Raw genomic sequence first — 23,430 nt, forward strand, 5'->3', positions numbered from 1 at the left:
TATTTGAGAAATAAACAATAGTATCTTTTAAAAAGAAAATGCTCTTGATAAAACCATCCAGAGGCAGAAGTTTGACAACACAGTATAGTTTACATATTGTTTTTTTAGACTTCCTTTGTGTCAGAAGCTTGCTTCCCTCTTTCTGTTACACACTCTCTCAGATCTCCCCTCTTGCCTCAGACTTCAATTCCATGTCATCTTCTCTGAACATGTGCAGAGCTGTGCATGGTTTTCAGATCAATATCCTGAAGTCACAGACAGGCTCCTGAGTCGCTGTTATAACTGAAACCCGAGACTTCTGCCTCTGGAATCTCCCTTTGAAAGAAAAAAAAGTGAAGAAAAAAAAACAACAACAAAAAAAGAAAAACCGTGGGTCATGCTGAATCTTGTAAACAGGCTCCCCAATCAAGAATCACAACCGACCGGTACTGGGGTATAAATGCCTGACAAAACCCTGAATCCTCTCCCTGGACCAGAGATGGAAACTTACCTACAAGATGAAGTAAGAAATCTACAGAGAGTGCTTCCAACTCTGGCTTGTCTGCGGGACCCTTCTGCTCCTACTAGCTCAGACCCCCCTCCCCTGGTGGCCTCTGGACCCTCATTTCAAGAGACTGTGGCCTGGCTTTACACTTTGGGCAGGTTTTCTAATGTCCTAATTTCTGGATCACCTGTGCTGACACGATCCTGATTTCTTTCAATATGTCTTCTCTCCACTCCTGGGAAATTGATGTCTGCTCCAGCGTATGTCCCCACCTCCCTTTGCAAAAGAGAGGAAAGGAGGGGGGAAGCCTTTTAATATTTTTAGCAATGTCTTCATATTCTGTCAATAAATTACCTCTGGCAGCTTTTAGAGACCCCATTGGCTCCTGCAGTGACCTCTTGTTCCTTTTGTGCTAGGAAACTGCCTTATTATTTATCTTGGCCTCTCTGGCTCTCTCCCTTTCATTCCTCACCTTTGAGTTCCTTATCATGCTTTTGCACTTTCTTAACTCTGTCCTATAATTTCTCTAGCCGAATCAGCCTTTGATTTTTTTTTTTCATAGTTTCTCGCTTTCCTAGTTTTGATTATTTTCCCGACCACTACACATCCTTTCAGAGCTGTGTTTTGGCTTATTTCCCACACTTTATCTCTTTGTTGCTAGGGCACATGTATTCTTTGAGTGGTTTCTATACATTTCTGTGACTATGCTTCTCCATCTGCAGCTGCTCTTGTGCCCTTGGATTGTCTTGCTGGGATGCACTTTGTTACCTCTGGTGACAGCCTCTCTCTGTGCGTACGTCTAAGAGGGCCTGTCTCGGGATATCTGTTCCTTTGGCAGGATTGTCCTACCAAAATACCACAAGGGTAGCTGAGGAATTTAAGCTGTGGTTCAAGGAACAGAAGTTTACCCTCTCCTTGAGCTTGGAGTTAGAATGCCAGTAGAACTGATCTTTTCTGTGTTCTGAGTCCATGACCTGTGGGTAAGCATTCTCCTTACCCACACATTGTTGCTCCTTCACACATTCAGTCTTTCTCCATGCAGGAACATCCCAAGTTCTCCGGAGGGGGGGGCAGGGTACATATGTAGAGGGGGTACATGTGTGTGGAGACATGCACACATAGTTCCCAGTCTTAGAGTCTTTAATCCAGTTTTAGTTGATTGTTTTGTTTTTGAGTTGTTAAAGCAGAGTCCAGGTTTCATTCCTTCTGCTGTTCAAAGAATCCTTAAGATGCAGCTTCTGTCTTTCCTGGGGCGACTGAAGGGATGCAGAGAGGATGAGATCCGTGTGGTTTTCTTTTAATAGCCCAGCCTTGCACACTTCCATCATGTGCTGTCCTTGATGGTGACATGTGAAAAGGCTGTAAGTCTTTTCAACCTCTGATGGCTTGCCAAATATGGTAAAATGTTGTTGACCTTATTTAAGACAGGCTCTGTAAATGGTCTGGAGTGGTACCAGTCACACTAGTTGGTTGGTCAATGAGTCCTTGGGGCCACCTGTCTCTGGCTGCCTGATTCCAAGAGGGAGTCTCCACACTCAGCTCTTAGCATATGTTCTGGGGGCTGAAGTCATTCTTGCAAAGCAGACATTACCAACAGAGCCATGCCCCAAGCCCCATTTTTTTTCTGTTCTTACATCAGTCACATTGCACTTCCTTATAGTTTTCTTTTTAACTTCATCATCTCTTAAAGGGCTCTGTCTCCAAACACTATAACATTTTGTGGTATGAGGAGTTAGGAATACAGCATATGAGTTTTAAGGATGGAAATAGAATGTGGTCCATAAGCTGAGCAGTACTTCCTGACATTGGACTATAAGTAAACATAGAGAGCTAGGTGCCACCAAGTTTCCACAATCTCAATTGTTATCAGTGTAAGTAAAATAATTTACAGGTAGACGTCAACCCTTCTCAAGCACTTCTATGGGTGGGTCAATGGACCCCAAAGGTATAAAGCCTGTATTCCTACTATGTTCCTAGTTATGGTTATCATTGCTATGATGGAAGACCATGACCAAAGCAACCTGGGGATGGAAGAATGTATTTGTCTTACACATCAACATCACAGTTCATCATAAAGGCAGTTAGGAAAAGAACTCAGGACAGGCAGGAACCTGGTTGCAGGAGCTGAGGCAGAAGTCAATGGAGGAATGTTGCTTTCTTATAGCACCAAGAACCACCATCCCAGGAATGGCCCACCCACAATGGGTTTACCCCTGTCCCCACTATCAATTACTAATTATGAAAATGCCCCACAGACTTGATTGCATCCTGATCTTATGAAGGTATTTTCTCAGTTGAGATTCCCTCCTCTCAGATGACTATAGCTTGCATCAGATTGACGTAAAAATAACTAGCACAACTAGTATGACCTGTCAATGTAATGGTGGTGTCCTGCCAGGATCCTTAGCCAGGGTTTATATTCCAGGTGCCTCTGTGTTCACTGGGCACTGTTGTCAATGCTGGGCACTGCCACTTTCTCTGCTGGGCATTGTCACATTGTTTGAGTCCATCACCTAACAGTTGTCAGATACCTGCCCTGCCCTGGCCCAGCCTGAAGATTTCAATGTCTCAGAGCCACACCATAGTTGGGAAGAAGTCCCTGTCTTTCCAGCCTGTGCCCTGCCCTGCTTTTCCAGTAGCTTGCAGTTCCCCTTCTCTGTTCTCAGACAGCAGCCCCTGTGGATTGGGTGAGCACACTCAAGCTCTATTGGCCTCTTTGCCATCGAGATAACAATCATCTACAATCATCTACTTAGTCTATCTATCACTGTGATAAGGTCTCCACAGGGGGCTCCTGAATACCTTCTGTAAAGAGAGTTTGAACTGACATACTCAAGTGTGCTTATAGTTTTTGTATTGATTTTATTTGCACCCTATATCTGCAGGTTAGCATCTTAAAACCCTAAGCCTTGGTATGATGATATTAAGAGGTAAATAACTGATCATGTGGATAGATCCCTCATGAATGGGGTTAGTGGCCTCATAAAAAGCCATTAGAGGGCTTGTTCACTCTCTCCCTCTGCTCTTTGCCATTAGGGGATAACATCAGAAGACTAGCCTGTGTAAGCCAGAAAGTGGATTCCTACCAGGCATGCTGGCACCTCCACTTCTCCAGCTCTAGGAGGAATATATTTCTACTGGTTAAGCCATTTAGTCCAAATTGGCATTTGTGTTGTAAGATCTTGAATCAGAAATGATGCTGTCCCACGATGCTCATGACTTATGACTCCATTTGGATTCTGGATTCTGAACTTCATTATAGAGCAGTAGACTATAGATACTATGCTATCAGTTGTCAGCCAACACAGCATCTCCCAGCATGTCTGTTTCTCAACATGCTTATGGTTGTAGAATGGAAAATTGAGAATGAAGGTGACAGATGATTCAACAGTTCGCCAACCTGTATCCAGTTATGTATTTACCAGATATTATGCGAGTTCAACAATATACATGATTATAGTATTAATCCTTAATAATATTGCTTAAATTCTTGTGAAGAGTGATCCACAATAAGATAATTTTTATCAAAGTATTTTTGATGGCGAGCTAAATGCTTATACCAATGCCAATGGGATCATCAAGCCATTGCAAGTCCATCCAGAGCACTTATGATGAAGATCTACCACAGAAGGAAGCTCACAGCAGCAAATAAGCCAGTCTCCATTTTCTACCCATACTCTATCACACATTGAAGAATGACATTATGAACCATCTGTACTTACCCCACTTGAGCTACAGCCAACGATCTACCGATTAGATATCGTTGCCCTGATAGACATGGATCCAGTGATCTGTCTTGAGAATTTGGGATCAGAACACAGAGACGGGCTGAGGCACACCCAGGCATCTTCGGGCTCTTAAATCAGAAGGTCAGAGAGAACTAGTCCTGAAGCTGATATCAGAGCAAGCCAGAACTTCAGAAAGAAAGGGACGAGAGCCAGGATGGTGCTCCTTTCCTATAACTCTAGCGCTTGAGTAGCTGGAGCAGAAGACTTGCTGTGGGCTTGTGGCGAACCTGAACTACACAGTAAGATTCAGACCATCTTAGGTTACAGGTTGAGACTTGTCTCAAGAAGAGGAGAGTCCTTGTGCCATGTGGGACATTAGTGATTTCCTAGCGTCCGTCTCCAGGGAGCCCAATGGTACTCTCAGAGCCTCTCACTCTTCTGTAAAATCATCTGCTGCACTTTATTGGTAATGTGCCCTGAAGCTTTGCTGCTTTAACTAAACGTCTCTGCTTTGCAGCCAGAGTCTTAACTACAACCACCCAGTTTACCCAACAACAGGCTCATGATACAAATTTTGCATCTTGATCTGGTAAATGCATTTAGAGCTTCACCATCCAACTTAAGTGTTCTTGGAATCCCTGTCTAGCAGCTCTGCCTAGTCATCTTTCAGGACATGGTTCGTATTTATCGTGTCATCGTGACATTTCTCTCTTCTAAATAATCTCTTCCCTGGACCAGAGATTTCTAGAAGTGGGTCTCTAACACCCAAATGTGCTCAGTAAATAATGTCCAAAGAGCTGCCTCAATGGCTCTGATGTGATTGTGGAAACCAACTGTCAATGGGCACAGAACCCTCTCTGCTATGCCACCACCCATCCAGCCATTAGGGACTCTTAATTTATGCTGCCTCAGCTAACACACCCTTCTTCCCACTTCTACCCTTTTTTCCCCTTCCTTTCCAGTCCTCCTGGTGTCCAGGATTGCTAGCTTGCTGGGTTGCCCTGCTCTGTGCAAACTTCACTACCGTTGGATCAGTGACAATTCCAACGCGACCTCCCTCAGGCAGGGCACACGCTGTTTCCTGGGGTTCTAGAACTCTCTGCTGAGTTTTGGCTCCTCTTAATGGCTCTGTGTGGTTGCCTGGGGTCTGAGATACCTGTGTGGTGCCTCACGACAGCATCCCCCACCTGATCCAGCCATCTGTTTATTTTGGCTTCATCTCCTTCTTTATGTTCCCTCTTCTGAGAGGTAGGAAATAGTAGCTACTTCCTTGCCTCAGTCAGAAGTGCAGGCTACCCTGTCCACTAAGAAAAAAAATTGTCTCCAGATATGTAGTGGCTTCTGTACTGGGCACACACCAACAGAGTTTGTTTGAAGAGAAGAAATAGCAACTCACAACAGTGTCGTCTTCCCAGGCTCTTCACACTCACACCCTTTATTCAGTGCCCATGGCCAATCTATCAGGATGTTCTGCCAACTGCCAGCAATGTATCTGATCTGCTGACTCACCCCCTGTCAGCCTGGGACGGGAGGTGGCTACTGGAGTGTTTCACAGCCCTGAGGTGTCTCTGTGTTTCACTCTCCTGTTCTCAAGTACAAAGGGGTTTTTTAGTCTTTTTGTTTTTTTTTTCTTTCTGTCAGTGCATGCAGTACTCTAGCCTTGGTAGTGATGGGTATGAACATCTAGGGGGGAGGCAGGTTAACTACACTGCAATTGTGACACCTTTGACACTCGATTTCTGACCTTTCTGACCTGTGTTTTTGTGGGAGAACATGAAGCTCAGTCTCAACTTTAAGAATTGCAAAATGGATTACCCTGCAGCTGAGACTGGCTTTTCAAAACAAAAACAAAAACAAAAACAAAAACAACCCCCCCCAAGAAAAATCAAGCTCAGTGGTTTGATATGGACCCAGAATCAGAATTTCTGTCTAGACTGTCACCTGCCCAGGCTGTGTACCCTGTGGTGATTGGTACAGACCCACGGCCAGGTTCAAGTCTCCTCAGGAGTGTCTGGAAAGGTTCTTTGTTTCCTCCGATAAAAAAAAAGCACTCCCAGGCTAGGAGATGTATCAGTGTGCTGGATTAGCAAGCAAGACATGGCAACATGCGCGCCTTGGTTCCATTCCCCGCCTCTGTGCAGCATCAAATATCTGTGGAGGAGATGCTTTAATCTGGGAACAAAATGACACTTATTTAGGGACATCTTATCGATCAAGACAGCTCGAAGTTGTTTGCATCTGATGGCAGACGACCCCAAAGCTGGTCTTCCGAAATGAGCAGCCGGGTTTCGTGATTTGGAGCAGGCTAAAAGTATGTGTAATGAAAGAGAAAGGGCACTTAGCAGGGAGGCGGGAGCCTTGATTTCTAACGATAGACTCATTTCTAACAATGCCACTTTGGGCAAATCATTCTATTTCTCTGGCTTCATTAGTGACCTCAGTGGGAGTCGTTTTAGTAGAAAAACTGACATCCTAATTGCCAAATCCATAGGCTAATTTTCATTCCTCATCCTCTTTGACAACTCCATTGCGTTTGGCACTCTTAACTGCCCTTTTCTTCTCAAACCTGTCTGTGCTCTGGGCTTGGGGGGCTCCAGGCCCTGGGAAGTCTCTTGCTCCTCATCCATCTCTCCATACTGCCCATCGTCAGCCACTTCTGTCACCCAGGGAGGGGCCATAGATTTTATTCCCCTGGGACGGCACACCTCACACTTAAAAAATTCCATCAGTGATCTCAGCCTGTCCTATGGAGACCCCATGTCTTTGCTGGAAACTGCCACCTGTAGTCCAGAGCTGTTAGAATCCTCTTACAAGCTGTTCCCCTTTCCTGGCTGTGCCTAAGAGGCCCAACCCATTCAAACTTTGCCCACCACAAGCTGTGCTCCTGTCCCTGGCATATCTTCTTTCCATCCTGCCCCAATCCCAGGGCCTTTTGTGCCCTCTCTAGCCACTTGGTCTCAGAAGCAAACTTACATTTCTTGATTGTCTTTTATTAACATTTTGTTTCCAGCTCTCCTGAGAGCTGTCCCTCCCCTGTCACGTACCTGCTGCTGCTGTCTTTCAGGTCTCTGGAATCTGAATGTTGTGTCTGTTAACCAGTAACTGGACTAGTAAAGATCAGCTCTGGCTGGAGAGATGGTTAACAGCTGTTTGTAACTCCAGTTCCAAGGGGCCTAACGTGCTTTTCTGGACCCCAGGGGCACCAGGCACTTCAGTGGCATGCAATATATATACATGGAGATAAACAGTTATACACATGGAGCCTGGTGATACATACCTTTAATCCAAGCACATGGGAGGCAGAGTAGGCAGATCTCTCTGAATTTGAGAACAGTCTGGTCTACATAGTAAGTTCCAGAACATGCAGGGCTGTACAGTGAGATCTGTCTCAAAAAATTAAAAACAAAAACAAATGAACAATATGTTTAGCTGATACAATGGAAGGTGAAGCTTTCTGTAGCTTACCCAGTGTTTGGACTTCATTTCACATGGTGAGAATTTCTGTTACACAGGATGGAGAACCACATGGAAGCCCCACGGTGCCCCCAGAAGGCCCTCATTCCTTCTCTGTCCTGTCAATCATCCTTGACACGTGCTATCATCTATGTGCCTCTCACCTCATGGTCACAGAATGGTTGCTCCTCTCGCACATCAGGAAGAAAGGGGGTGCACTGGGCAAAGCCCAGCCTCCTGTACACTTTCCCTTCAGGAAGCAGAACTTCCACTGGGCACATGGCGCTGATCCATTGTCAGAACCCCGTCCTGTGACTGCTCTTCCTACAAGAAAGATGGAGAGTGGCAATACTGAATTTGAACCGTGTTGGTCTTGTTTTGAATGGCTCTGTGTGGCTGCCTGGGCTCATTCTACCTTACTGTAAGCTAGGCCATATTCTCCAAGGAAGTTTGTGGAGTTGAAAGTTCACCAAATACAGCTCTACTTCCTACTTCCTATGCTACCCATGGGGATCTAGATAACTCACATTCATGTAACACACAAACACAGATACACACATAGACACAGACAGACAGAAACACATAAACAGACACACACAGAGACAGACACACCCTGCAACATACACACACAGACACACAGACACCCACAGAGACACCCACAGAGACATATACACACATCCTGTAACACACACAAACACAGACAACACAGACACACACACACACATACCCTGTTAACACACACACACACAGACAACAGAGAGAGAGACACACATAGACACATACACACATATAGAAACACACACATACACACACACTCTGCAACACACACAAACACGGAGACACACAGAAACACATATACACACACCCTGCAACACACACACACACACAAACACAGACACATACATTCACACACACACACACACACACACACACACACACACACACACACACACACACACAGTGATCTTTTTCTATCTTGTCACTTGAGTAATGTGCCTCTGAGAACCACAGCCTGATTATCTTCTCTTAATTTCTGTAAATGGTTTCCAGCAGTTACTTCAGGAAGCTGAGTAATTCCGAGCCTTCTCAGTAGAGTTAGGAGACCCTCTTTCTTGGTGCTGACAGCCCAAGAGTAAAAGCCCAGTTGGATAATACTCTGAGGTCTCACAGGGAAAGCATACAGGCATCCAGAGTTCTTCTAGGGCTTTGCATTGTGGGAAAAGCATCTGCTAGGATTCTAAGAAAGATCAATGGTTTTACTTAGTGTCACATAGTTTTTTTGTTTCTTGTTTGTTTGTTTGTTTGTTTGTTTCACGAGCCAGTGGCTCCCTATGCAGCACAGGCTGGCTTTGAACTTCTGTTCCTATAGCTTTGGCCTGTCAAGTGCTGGAATCGTGGGTATACAACACCACACATGGCTTTATGACTATCAGTTTTTGTTCATAAACTGTGCGTTAATTCATATTTATCTACAGGCTCCACTAGAAGGCATGGAAGAGAAGAGTCTTGGTTTGTTTACCAATTTCTAGTATAACTCCTCCCATCATGGCTAATTAGCATGCTGCCTCTAAGCATGATGGGAATTAGGCACAACTGGCTCCTGTGGGCTTGCCTGGAACCATCAGCAGGAGACCTCAGGAGAGAAGATGCTGAGTCAAGTCTGAGAACTCAAAGCAAGGCTTAGCAGCCTCCTCTCCTACCATGTTTGCTTTGCTCCTCCCACGCACACCAAAGCGCACCCTCCGCTCCCTCCCTTTAACCCCCCCCCCCCAGCCCAGTTCACACCTCCTTTAGATCGTTCTTCTCTTTGGAGTGAACATGTTCACTTTTCACCAGTACACAATTCCTTCAGTCACTCACTATACATACAAGCAATGAGCATCTCGGGTGCGTCACGGCGATCCTTTGAACCCTTTTCTCAGGGATGAAGACATCACTACCAAGAGTCACTTTTTAGTACCAGAAGCACACAGCTTCAAGAGCATTCAGCACATAGTAGGGCTAGATGCTCCTAGTCAGATGCATAGGGGGAAAGAAAGGGTGTTTTCTCTACTTCCTCTCGTTACACCTCTGCCTTCTATCCAGCATTCAATTTTAATGTCACCTCCTCTACAAATCTCTTCTGGGACTATTTTAACCCATGAAACCAATAATTGTAGTTAGTTATCCCTTTGGAGGTTCTCAAAAACCTTATAAGTAGTAGAATTAATCCAGCTGTAAACATACAATTCATTTATGCAAGACCGTGTTAAACCACAAACGTCATGAGGTCCTGTGTCTGGTTCAGTGGCTGAGGTGAGAGAATAGGCTCGCACTTGCTCAGAGACTACAGTGCTCTGAACAGCGTCTAACACAAAGGAAATACTTGCAGAAAGCACGACCCAACAAAACCTGGAGTAATTTAAACCATCCTCGCGGGAGGGTTAGTTTATATTTTTCTTTTTAGTGCAATTATTACTATTGTTTTTCCTGCAGAAGTCCTGCTTTCCATATTAGAGTACCAAAGGGGGAAAGTGAGAGGCAGCAACGTCAGCGAACTGCAGCTTCCAGCTGGTTATCATTACTGGGATTCGGGCTTCATCTTTGTGGGTAACCGAAGCCTGTGATTTAAGCTATCTCTTGCTCAGCTTCAGTGTCTGGTTCCCACCTGATACCCTGCTTTTCAGAATATGCTTCCCTGGGTGTCAGTACACTTTACGTGTTACACTGGCGTGAGTCAGAGAAGTTTGATCTCGTTGTTAGATTGTTGGCATGTGTCAAATCACCCAGGCCAGAGCGAATGACTATGATACACAGCAAAGGCCGACTGAGCCATGGTCAGACCACCTACGAAACAAACCTTGCCTGTAGACCAGGAAGACAAAGACAGAGAGCTGAGTGCTTCCTTCCACACTGGAAGGCTGAGTGACTTTCGCTTTCTTGCCACTACAAACCTTCAATCTTGCCAGTGTGTGCAAACATCCATTTTTCTTCCGATTGGCTGCAGGCTGCCTCTCCCTCAGGGTGAGTCTGTGGTTCTAGTCCTTGGTGGGTGGGATGGTATATACAATGTTCATCCGTGGAAACTGACCCAGCCAAGTCAGGTGTGGTGATTATCCTGTTCACTGTAAAACATAAAATGAAAGAGGAGGGATATAATATATATTAAATATTGTATATAAACATAATAAATTCATATATGTATCATACTTGTATGCATATGAATATTGTATACACATATATTCATCTATATAAATATAACATTATTTATTATCATATAATTATATATAATTGTGTTAGACTATATTATGTATTATAATATATAATTATATAGAATTGATATATTAGCTCTATATTTGTATATAACTGATTTGTAATCATATATTTATATATAAATATATTAATATATAATATATCCCTCCTCTCTCATTGACATATATATATATGCATCTATATATAGACACACATACACACATATGTACACACACACATATATAATATATATATATATATATATATATATATATATATCAAGGAAGAACAACCTGCTTAAGGAGTGAGCCAACTGACAGGAAGCTAGGGTAGGGTTTGTCCTAGTGGCAGCTTTTATCTTTGCTTCATCTCTTTACCCCTTTTTCTTTTCTTCTCAGTAGACTAGGGAAAGACATCATGGAAACAAACAAACTTCCACCAAGCAAACAGGTACGAGCTGTTCCATATTAAAGGCAAAACAGGCACAAGGCAATCTCCTCACAGAAAGACGCCCACACTCGAATAGTTTCCTAGAAAGACAGACAACATTTCACCGGGTGGACCTCAGCACACTCCAGGGCATTTTTATGGCACCTCCCAAACTCTCAATGGCTGATCTTGTGCTGTGACAGCAGCAGGCCACATTCACTGCACCAGACAAGGCAGAGGGGAGTAAAATTTGTCATGTATGTAAATTGTAATCACGTTGGATGGTCGTATGTGCTCATTTAGGCATTTTAACAGTGTGTGATGCTGTCCTCTCTGCAGGACTAATAAGCATTAGCCATAATGAGGTCAGTCAGTCAGGCATTATCAGGGGATTTAATTGGGACATGGGTCTCTGCTGAAGTGAAAATTAATAACTTTTGTCAATGTTCTGGTGAAATGTTCTGTCTTATTAAACTATGAGGGTCAATTAGAAAGCATTATGTAATAAAGTCCCCAGCAGCAGAGCTCAAATTGAGTTATACCACAGTCATTATTCCAGGGCGAATGCATTTGAAAATGGAAAACCAGAGTGCCATATGGAGGATTTGGGTCAGATTTACAAGCATCGCATGTTAGGGCTTCAACAAGAAGGAAACAATTAAATGTAATACTGAAATAAATCAGCGTGAGTGGGCGGTGTAGGGGCCGGGAGCCTGGGGCCGGCTGCGGCCCTGGAGCTGTGACATTGCAGAATAGTGATGGTTTAGGAGGCTTGCTTGTACAGGCTGTATCAGGCAGCGCCAGTCCCCGCAAAGCGCTTGGAGTGCTGAAAATCTGGGGCACACCTGGAAGGCGAGGGCCTGCACAGTGACTCATATAAATAACTCTTTATTGTGTGGCTATTAAGACGAGATATTGCTTTTATTAAAGTGCAAGTTATTGTGGTACAGCAAATTAAAGAATTTTAAAGCATACTAAACAGCCACCAGTAGTCCCCACTCCGTCGGGTTTTATGGTACTTTAAATGGGCAGTATATTGTTAGGGAGATATAAAGCCCATGCTAAGGTTGGGGGACTACTAAACATCTCGGGTGCCTCTTCCAGGCAGGAAGGCTCTGCAGGAGAGAATTGAAGTTGGGAATGTTGTCCCAGGCTTGGAGGAAGAGTTGGGCCAGTGTCCTCTCCCCGCAAGCCCCGATAGCTGTGGAAGATGCTTATTATCTGCCTCTGGAGAGAAGTGTATCTTCAAACAAAAGTTTCAGAATTTTATATATATGTATATACATACATACACATATATACATACATACATACATATATATATATATATATATATATATATATATATATATATATATAACATGGATAAAGGATGTAGAGAGTGCAGGAAGGAAGGAAGAAGATATTCAGCATTTGTAGTGTCTCTCATTAAAGGCCTACAGTCTTCTACTATTTTCTTGGCTAACCAGCCCAATTTTCTGCAAACATTCCCTCTGGTGAAGGGAATCTGATTACTCCGTCATTATCCTCAGTGGCGGTTACATTTGCCACTTAAAAGAAGCCAGAGCAATATCCTCAGTGTCACCAAACCCCACTAAGAACCAAGCGACTCTCCTTCTCGCAGTGACTGCCCCTCTGGCCTATGCTCCATCACTTCCCACAAGGTGTAATAGTCACATTTCTGCTTGAATTCTCCTTTATCCATTCTCCTCATACCAAACAGGTCATCTTTTAAGGAGACCCAGATCTGACCACGTTGCTCCACTTTCTACGAGTCCTTTGGCTCCTTCACTTTGCAGGTAGGGTAAAAGCCGCCACTGGATCACAGTACACAGCACCTCTCTGCTCAGTGATGGAGATCTGGATCCCGGCTTCCTGACCCTGAACCCCCTCCAGTTGCATAAACATTGAGGACTTCGTTTGCTTTCTGTTGTGATAACACACTGACCAAAAACAATTCAGGGAGGGAATGGTTTATTTAGCTTACACATCTTAGCCCATCATTGAGGAAATTCAGGGCAGGAAGTCAAGCTGAGACCATGGGGTAGTGTTGCTTACTGGCATGTTCCCTATTGCTTGCTCGGTTTTCTTTTCTTTTTTCTTTTTTTAAATACATACAGCTCAGGACCACCTGCCCAGGGTGGAACCATCTACAATGTGCTGAGCCCTCCCACATCAATCATTAATCAAGAAACGGCCCTACAGACTTGCCTAAAGCCAGTCTGATGGAGGCACTTTCTCAGTCAGCTAAGGTTACCTCTTCTCAGATGACTTAGTTTGTGTCAAGTTGACAAAATGAAACAGAACAAACCATTGAACCTAGCCTAGCACAGGTGTCTTACTCCCAGAGGCTGCAGTTCTATAGGACATCGTTCTGGAATGTGCTTTCTCTTAAATCCCCAGCTGGGTCCTCTCAATTTCATCCATAGCAGGCTTTCTTTGACTATTCCATCTGAGGAAGACCAGTCCAAATTGCACACCATGGTGTGTATCTGAAGTCCCAGCTACTGAGGACGCTGAGGTGAGGGGATTGTGAGTTAGAGAGTCCTCCAGGGAATACCGTCAAATTTCTCAGGGGAACAAAGTGAAGCGGTTTATCCAGGCACCCACATTGTTGGTCCACATGCATTTTTTTCCAATAGAGAACTGATATGCTACAATGCATACAAGCTTTATGCTCTTGAGAAAGCAGGGGCGAAATGGAAGTCACTGTACTGAGAAACATACTGCAGATGAAGGAGCATAAGGAAAACCACCTTCTGTGTGGGCTTTGATGACTTTTCTCTCTGGCACCTGCTAAAGTCTAAAAGGGCTGTGATGGCATACTTCATATCTCTTCTGTTCCCCCACTGAATCTTTAGCAGTGGGAACAAACATCAGGTACGCAAAACAAGTGAGTAACTCATCGGGATAAAGGCTTGCCTTAGAAGAAACTCTGAAGTTAACAACTGTCTTAGTTGCTTTTCTATTGCTGTGACAAAGACATTATGACCAAGGCAACTTACAAAAAAGTACTTAATTTAGGCTTATAGTCTCAGAAGACTCGGGTTTCTAATGGCAGCTGTTCAAAGGGGCAGTCGTGGAGCGGAGCGGTGAATTAAACTGGTTGGTGCTCCTGGGGGGTTGCATGCACATTGCACCTGCCCTGGAGCTCCAGATTCAACAATGAAAGATACACACGCCAACTAATTTTGATATGCCTCGACTAGTTCAATGGTCGGGCACTTCTAAACCTCCCCACTACTAGTTCACACTCCCTCTGGTATTCCTGGCTTAACATCTTCTAAATCTGTATTTTATCTTTGCTGCCCTGTTACCCTCTGGGCAGCCACTGTACAGGGCTGCATTCCCTTTCCACCTACATTGTTGGATGCCTTCTCTCCTGCAGCCTTAAGTCTGATTGCTCTCCCTCTGAGTCATGGCGATTCTCCTCTAGCTCTGGCCCTTGCCTGCCACAATCAAAAAGTCCCGCCTCCATCTTCCTGCCCAACCATTGGCTGTTCCGCAATTCTTTATTACCAGTCAAAGCCAGCTGGGAGCAGGGACCCTCAGGTCTGGAAGCACAGCTTTTGGGAGTCGAATTAAGACAACGCTTTAGAACTAATTCCCAACACAGTTGAGAGCTCACATCTTAATCCAAAGGCAGGAGGCAGTGAGAGAAACATTTCTCCAACAAGACCACACCTCCTAATTCTTCCCAAACAGTTCTACCAACTGGGGCCAAGTGTTCAAATGTGTGAACCTATGGGTGGGAACATTCTCATTCAAGCCACCACACCAATTTAACTCCCCATTTAAGCCCCAAAATACCCTGCCCCCAAGAATTATACATACTAGAAGAGCGAAGAGCAGGGGAGGCTGGCTCATTCCCAAATCACTTCTTTCAAACCATTTGCTCCAGCACCACACCTCTCCTTCTCTCCTCTGGCTGCATGTTTGTGATTACCCCAATTCATATTTTGAACTGCTAGCCCAAAAGTAGATCATGAAAGAAGGTAGAGACTTTAGAAAGCCTTTTGGGGAACCTTCTCATGGGGTTAGCAACTTTATCAAAGGGCCCCAAGAGAGCTTTCTCACCCTATCTCTGAAACCCAAAAGAAAGCCCTTGTATTAGTTTGCTACTGCTGTGATTAAACATCATGAGCAAGGCAACTTAGAGAAGGAAGAGTTTATTTGGGCTTACAGTTCCAGAGGGATATGAGTCCATCACCTTCAGAGTAGAGAAATGTGGCAGGCATGGCTTCAGGATCAGCTGAGAGCTCACACCCTGAACTGAAGCAGCAGAGTGAATGCCAAGGCTTGAATATGCTTGGCCCAGGGAGAGGCACTATTTGGAGGTGTGGTCTTGCTTGTGTAGGTGTGTCACTGTGGGTGTTGGCTTTAAGACCCTCATCCTAGCTGCCTGGAAGTGAATATTCTACTAACAGCCTTCAGATGAAGATATAGAACTCTCAGCTCAGCCTGCACCATGCCTGCCTGGGTGCTACCATGTTCCTGCCTTGATGATAATGGACTGAATCTCTGAACCTGTAAGCCAGCCCCAACTAAATGTTGTCCTTTATAAGAGTTGACTTGGTCATGATGTCTGTTCACAGCAGTAAAACCCTAACTAAGACAGTGAATGAACTGGGAATAGTGTGTGGCTTTTAAAACATCAAAGCCTGCCCCATGTCACACAGTTTCTTCCGCAGGGCCATACTTCCCAAGCTTCTGCAAACAGTGCCACAAAGTATGCAAGTATGCAAATTCCCAAAACTGTGGGGGCATCTCATTCAAATCACTGCATGCCACCCCGGGACCCCCATAGTCTGTGGCCATATCTTAAAATTAAACACATTTAGACTAACTTCAAAAGTCCTGTCGTCGTTCACAGTCTCAACACTGTTTAAAAATCCAAAGTCTCTTCTGAGACTCAAGGCAGTCTCTTAATTGGAACCCTTTACAGAATCAAGAAGCGAATCACACACTTTCAACATATAATGACACAGAATATGCAATTTTATACAGAATATCACAATTTCAAAAGGGAGGAGTAGAAACAGTCAAAAAAGAAATGCTGGACCAAAGTAAGACCAAAACTCAATAGGACCAACACTAAGTTCTCTAGCTCTAGTCTAATGTAAAATTTACATTACATGTTTCTGCCTTTCTAGCTTTTCTGTCTGTAAACCCCAACCCCTCCTCCCATCTTCTCTGCTCTTTCAGGCTCATTTCACTCCAGCTCTCCTTGGCAGATATACCAGGGCTCTTGCATTCCCAACATTTAAGGGTCTCCAATACAACTGAGGCTTCACCCAGTGTCCTCCCAAGGCCTCCATACAAGGATTCCACAATCCTGGGCTCAGTGGCTCTCTGAATCATTGGAGGAAGATTCCACAACCCCATTAACTTGTGCGTCCTTCATGACTACACACACACAGTGCTCCCTGGACAACACTACCAAGTTCTTCAAGAAGATTAGAATGCAGCTTGGCTCAGGCCACGCCCCTTTACAAGATAGAGGCTTCTCTGGGTGGATCTTCCTTTATTCTACTACAAACCAGGCCTCTCTTGTCTCTTTCAGCGCAAACCTTGGCTGCAACATTAAGTTTTCTGATCCTCCTTTTCTCTTCAACTTTTTCTCTTCCACTCCTGTAGACCTTAATAAGAATGATTACTAATAACAACACAGAGTCAATATTATGCTGTCTTGAAATCTCATTTGCCAAAGAAATTTGTCCATTAGTTTTTAATTTAGCCTCAGGCAAGTTCTTAGGACAAGGGTACTAATCAGCGACATTCTTCGCCAAAACTTCACAAGAGAGCTCTCTATCCTAGCTACTAATATTATTTCCCTCTGAAAGTTCTTGTACTCGGCCTCTGCAGTCTATGTTGCTCTCTGTATTGTTTTCTGAACTACTACGAGGATAATCTAATAAGCCCTGCTTACAGACTTCAATTGCTTTCCTAGTTAAAAGCTTCAAAAGCTTCAACATTTCTTTAAAAACAATGTAATCAAGTCTGGCACAGCCTTGACCCATTCCCTGACACCCACTTCTGTCTTAGATACTTATCTATCACTGTGACAAAACTCTATGTCCAAGTGTAGAAGGAAGTATTTATTTGGGCTTATGGTTCCAGAGGACTGGACCCATCAGCATCATGATAGAAACATCAAATAGGAACAGCATCTCATATCTCAAACATCAAGTAGGAAGCAGAGAGAGCAAAGTAGAAATGGTACGTGACTTTGTAAAACCACAAAGCCTGTTCTCTGTGACACAGCTCCCCCAGCAAAGACTCACTTCCTATGCCCCCCCAATAGTACCACAAACCAAGACCAAGTATGAAAACACCTTGTCAAACCACCACAACCTCATCAAGCCCTAAGTGTAATCTAAAAGCTACTGAGTTTGTAGTGAGAAAAGCACTGAACCGACTTGCATTGAGCAGAGCTAGCCAGGCATAAAAACATACATACATGTTTGTTTCATTCATACAGAAGTCAAAAGTAAGTGAAATTGTCACGTGTAATAATCCCAGCACTTTAGAGGGAGAGGAAGGAGGATTAGTATAAATTAGATATCATCTTGGTCTGCATTATAATTTCCAGACCAGCAAGGTTTACATAGAAAGGCCATATTTATATATATAAAAAAGTCATAAGTAATAGTTCCTAAAACCATGATAAAAATGAAAATAAGAAGCATTATTTTAAAAAATAATTTTTTATTTTAAAAATTTAAAGCATTGAAAGTAGTAATTTACACTCAGGATTGTTGGGGTGGGGTGGGGTGACAATAGCCTTGGTTTTTACTCAATGGCAATCACAGCAACAACCATTTGTTCCCTTTTCTTAACAGTCCCTACTTCTACTGAAGGAAGCTCTGTACTGCAGTGCCATTCGCAACTGTCTCAGTCTACCAAAAGAGAAACCAAGGCACAAGTAAGCATGCAGTCAATTATCCCAAGACATTCAAGTTGAAAATCATACTCAGAAGAGGATTCCTAAGATAATGCAGGCTGGGAAGAGGGCAGCAGCCTTAGAGCCCAAGGACTTTTGAGTCCAGGCTGCTCCATCTCTCCTAGGCACAGCTGTTTAACATGTATATCCTAATACCACACTACACATGTTCATTGCTGAGTCTTTCACAAGGCTGTACACATTTGTTGTCTCCTTTGATGCTCCTGTTGACAGTGTGGAAGATGCCTCACATTTTCATTTTCATTTCAGAATGAACTTCTGGTATCTCTTAATGTCGTATCCCACTATTAACACCATATAAAGTTTCCACAAGTTAGAATCATTGTGGCCCGTGCCTGAGCCTGAACAACAGTATGCAAAAATATATCCAGCAGTTGTGGTAGATATGATGGACATGATGGACAATTCAGAATAGAAATGAACAGGGTCCTTGAGCAAAACTAACCTCCTTACTGATCCTTCCACTAGTAGAAAAAATATTTCTTGCTATAATCAAGACTTTCCCACATTTCATAACTACATATTAAAATGTAATACCTTTCCTAAAAGGATCTTTGTCAAAAAACAATCCATACTGGTCTCTGTATTAGATGGAAGTAGAGTAGGTGAGATCCAGAGAGGTGCCTGAACGTGAGTAGAACCAAAGCAGAAGGAAAGGGGCCAAAAGGATGAGGAGGAGGAAGAGGAGGAGGAGGAGGAGGAGGAGGAGGAGGAGGAGGAGGAGGAGGAGAAGGAGAAGGAGAAGGAGAAGGAGAAGGAGAAGGAGAAGGAGAAGGAGAAGGAGAAGGAGAAGGAGAAGGAGAAGGAGAAGGAGAAGGAGAAGGAGAAGGAGAAGGAGAAGGAGAAGGAGAAGGAGAAGGAGAAGGAGAAGGAGAAGGAGAAAGGAGAAGAAGAAGAAGAAGAAGAAGAAGAAGAAGAAGAAGAAGAAGAAGAAGAAGAAGAAGAAGAAGAAGAAGAAGAAGAAGAAGAAAATAGTAGTCCACAGGCAAATTATATCAGTGTTGCCTCCTGGTCGAGGGCATTCACCAGCTTTTCCAAACCTCTATTACCTTGCGTGTTCTTTGTTTCTCACTTGAGCCTCACACTATAGGCAGAGCAGGGCTCCCTGAGAGCCAGTCAATTCACCCAAGCAGGCTTTTGCCCCATGCTGCTTTTCCCCTCCTTGAGCAATAAATTCCTGGTTTGAATGGTAGTGGAGGGGCTTCCCACCACCAGGGCTTCTGCATCCTTAGTGTTGCTGGCTTTCCCAGGCCCACACTTCTGCTTTGGGAGAGAATTTTGGCTTCAGGCTCCTCTGACATGCCATGCTGCAAAGTAAATTGGAGTCAAGAGTTCTTCTGCTTCATTTTGGCTATTTCTGAGAAGCTGGTATTTTCTGTTCATGGAAGAAATGGGAAATTTCAAAATCCTCAACATTATCAAGTTGTCTGGTTATCAGTGGGAAAACAAAAATCACAAAGTATTTCTCAAGCAGTTTGAACAACTTACTTTCAATATTTTCCCCCAGGAATAATAATTTTTAATGCCAGTTTGCCTTTTGGAATCTTTTTTTTTTTTTTTTTGTCAAAACATCTGAAGTTATTCCAGAGAGATTCTGTAAAAGTGGTTCAATATTACATGGTAAGTCAGCTTGTAACTACGCTCATCTATGGTGAAGGGGTGGATGGGTGGAACCTTAGTTAGGATTTCCATTGCTGTGAAAAGACACCATGACCAAGGCAACTCTTATGAGAGCAGTCAAGGTACCCAGCAGGACTTTAATTGGGGCTGGTTTACAGATCAGAGGCTTAGTCCATTATCATCTTGGTGAAAAGCATTGAAGTGTGCAGGCAGACATGGTGCTGGAGGAGCCAAGAACTTTACATCTTGATTCACAGGCAGCCAGGAAGAGCCTGAATCTGCTTCACGCTTGGCATATCTTGAGCATTTAATACCTCAAAACTCCACCTCCACATTGACACACATCCTCCTAATAATGCCACGCCCTGTGGGCCAAGCCATCAAACACATAATCTGTGGGAGCCAAACCTATTCAAGTCACCACAGATGGATAGATGAATGAAAAATATCTATAGAAAGCAAGCTGCCAGCTACAGACATTTAATTCCAAAGGACAGTACCTATCAGTCATATATTCATATCATGGCTTGAGAACCAGTTCTTTATCTAACTGATGTTGAGACTTTCTTTGATTGTGAAAGTAGTACGAGATCATCATAAAATGCTTTAAAAGAAAGTATCAAGAAGAAGAAAAAAATCAAAATGTCTAGAGAAAAGCCTTTATGCCAAGGGAAATAGCACATTGGAGCTCTAATGAGCTCATACATGTTACACAGCTGGATTCTGGCCACACACGCTGCTGATAATCTGTTTTAGGGCTCTGAAGAGACCCTTGAATGTGAGCATAAAGGCCCACTCTTATGATGGTGATGCGGTATGACACAGTTGACTTAGAGGAATGGAGATGTTCCTGGGTGGGTTCGACTGAACTAGAGGTGTCTCCAAAGGGACAGGCTGTTCCTGAGGACAGATGTTGAAAGCATGGAAGGTACCAGAAATGATGGAACTTTCCTATTGGTGGCCTTGAAGGTAGTGAGGTATATGTATGTGCCGAAGGCTACTGAATGAGTCTGAGGGATCTCTAAGAACTAAATTTAGCTCTGGAGTCCTTGAAACCAGTTCTTACAAGAACAGAGAATTGACTCTGCCAAAAATCTCACTTAGGTTAAAAAAAAAAAAGATTCTGCTGTCCATGAGGATAGCCTGGCCCACACTGATTTTGTGTTATGAGATCCTGAGCAGAAAAACCAGTCAAGCCTGCTGGAATTCCTACATTTCTATGAAATGTAAGAATGTATTGTCTTAAGTGGCTAAGCTTTGAAAACACATGTTATCTATAATAGAAATGAATACTGTACTTTTTTTTTTTAATTCTACCTTCTGTGTGGCAAACTAAAACTTTAAGGGTGTGGTGGTTTGGATGGAAATGGGCCCACTAGGCTCATAGGGACTGGCACTATGAGGAAGTTTGGCCTTGCTGGAGAAAGTATCTCACTGGGAATGCACTTTGAAGTTTCAAAAGCTTAAGCCAGGCCTCGTTCTCTCTATCTGCTGCCTCCTGATCTGGATGTAGAACTCTTAGCTACCTCTCCAGCACCATGCCTGCCTGTATGCTTTCATGCTTCCCACGCTGGTGGTAATGAACTAAACCTCTGAACTGTAAGCCAGCTCCAGTTAGCCAGGCAGTGGTGGCGCACGCCTTTAATCCCAGCAATTGAGAGGCAGAGGCAGACAGATTTCTGAGTTCAAAGCCAGCCTGGTCTACAGAATGGGTTCTAGGACAGCCAGGGCTACACAGAGAAACCCTGTCTCGAAAATCCTAAAAAAAAAAAAAAGCCACCTCCAAGAGTTTCTATAATCATGGCGTCTGTTCACAACAATAGAAATACTACCTAAGACAGAAGGTCTATATCTAGTGCGTAGTATCGATCTAAAAAGTCATGTTATCAGTTGGTGCTATTGCACATTTACAAATTGCCACTCTAAGGTTTTACTGATTATTTACCCTTCAAAGAGAACATTGCTCCCTTGCCTAGTTGTCCTTTTGTTTTCTTTTGTTTTGTTTTGGCTTCTGTGGTCCCATGAGAGAAAGATGAAATAACTCCTTTTAGTATTAGCTGTGAGATGCAGATGTGGAGAGTACAGTGTATATCTTAAGGCCTTTTCCTTTCTTTAAGGAAGAACATGACTTAGTGGGCATTGTGCTTCAGACAGCACCCTTAACACCTATCGGCTGCACTTCCCCCACAAGGGAACTGAAGGGTGTGGAGCACAGACGTCAAGGGGAGATCGGCTACTCCCTAGCTGGAGGTTCCCTGAGAGTAGGAAGAGAGCTAAGAGCTAAATTTTGATCTTTAGTGGAAATTGGACCCATATAGGCCTTGCAGTCTGAATGACCTCACACAAGGTTGGCTTTGTGTTTGGCTAGCCGTCCATCGGGCCAGCACCATGTACCATGGTGTGGAAACACTGCCAAGATTTGAAACACCTCTTGAAGAAGGTCTGAGACTTTGTCTCACTGCCCTTGGCTAGTGTTGGCTTCGTTGAGACATCCTTTTACTTTGACAAATGAAGAAGTGGAACACTTCATACCTTCCTCTGTGCCATAGCAGTGCTGTGGGAAATGATCCTGTGTAAGCTTGTACCCGTGCTTACTACTGTCTTATTTTTAAATTGTTCTATAAGTAGTTTTTAAGAAGACATTAACATGATTTTGATTTAGGAACTTAAAATCATAAGAAGGAGCAAGTAGGTACATTTCTAAATTTCTTATGATTATATATATATATATATATATATATATATATATATATATGTATATCATATAAGATATATATATCTTATATATAAGATATCATATATATCATATGATATATATATATCATCATAAGAAAGTATATATATATATATATATATATATATAGAGAGAGAGAGAGAGAGAGAGAGAGTAATAAATTGTGAATAAATCAGCTCCCCCCACCAAGCCATCCTCACAAATCAACTCCAAAAGGCAGCCCTGTTGAAGAGACCTAGGTGCTGGCTGGGTGCTTCAAGGACAAAGCAAATTGGATCCTCACTGCATGACAGTGGGTGGTCAGGTAGGCTTCTACCACATCCTCATTTTGTAACCCTGTACACTAATTTCCTGAAGCCATAAGCTAAGTGAACTCAAAATCACAACTGCGTCTTCCGAGTACTCTAGAAGATACAACTCTAATATCAAGGAGTAGGCGGGGCTGGGTCTTCCCAGGCGCTGAGGAGATGGGACCTGTCTCTACTTTTCCCAAGCCTCTGGTAGTTTGTTAGCAATGACTGGTGTTCCTTGTTCTATAGAAAGAACGCCTTTTCTCTGTCTTCATGTGGTCTTTCTTCTGCATCCAAAGTGCCCTATTTCTTGTTTGTTTTCATGAAACCAGTAAAATTAAATTAAGCCATTTTTCTGTTGCTGTGATAAAACACTCTGATAAAGGCAACTTCAGGGAGAACTGATTTATTTGGGCTCACAGCTCCTTAGGGATACAGTCCATCATGACCGAGAAGACTTAGGCAGAAGATCTGGAAGGCGTGGCAATAGGAACAGG

General features: G+C 43.4%; 1 long non-coding RNA gene across 1 annotated transcript in view; it reads right to left on the bottom strand.

Moving 5' to 3' along the window:
* Window positions 1-25: 25 nt before the first annotated feature.
* Window positions 26-23,430, bottom strand: part of Gm33597 — a 95,029-nt gene continuing 71,624 nt past the window's right edge. Inside the window, exons 7-11 of the long non-coding RNA XR_390690.3 lie at window positions 10,599-10,769; window positions 7,830-7,989; window positions 4,207-7,595; window positions 672-760; window positions 26-315 (exon numbers count right to left, since the gene is read on the bottom strand). This is a non-coding gene — a long non-coding RNA (predicted gene, 33597). The remainder of the gene's footprint in view (window positions 316-671; window positions 761-4,206; window positions 7,596-7,829; window positions 7,990-10,598; window positions 10,770-23,430) is intronic.

The sequence above is a fragment of the Mus musculus genome, chromosome 4 (genome assembly GCF_000001635.26).
Source record: "Mus musculus strain C57BL/6J chromosome 4, GRCm38.p6 C57BL/6J".
Taxonomy (NCBI): domain Eukaryota; kingdom Metazoa; phylum Chordata; class Mammalia; order Rodentia; family Muridae; genus Mus; species Mus musculus.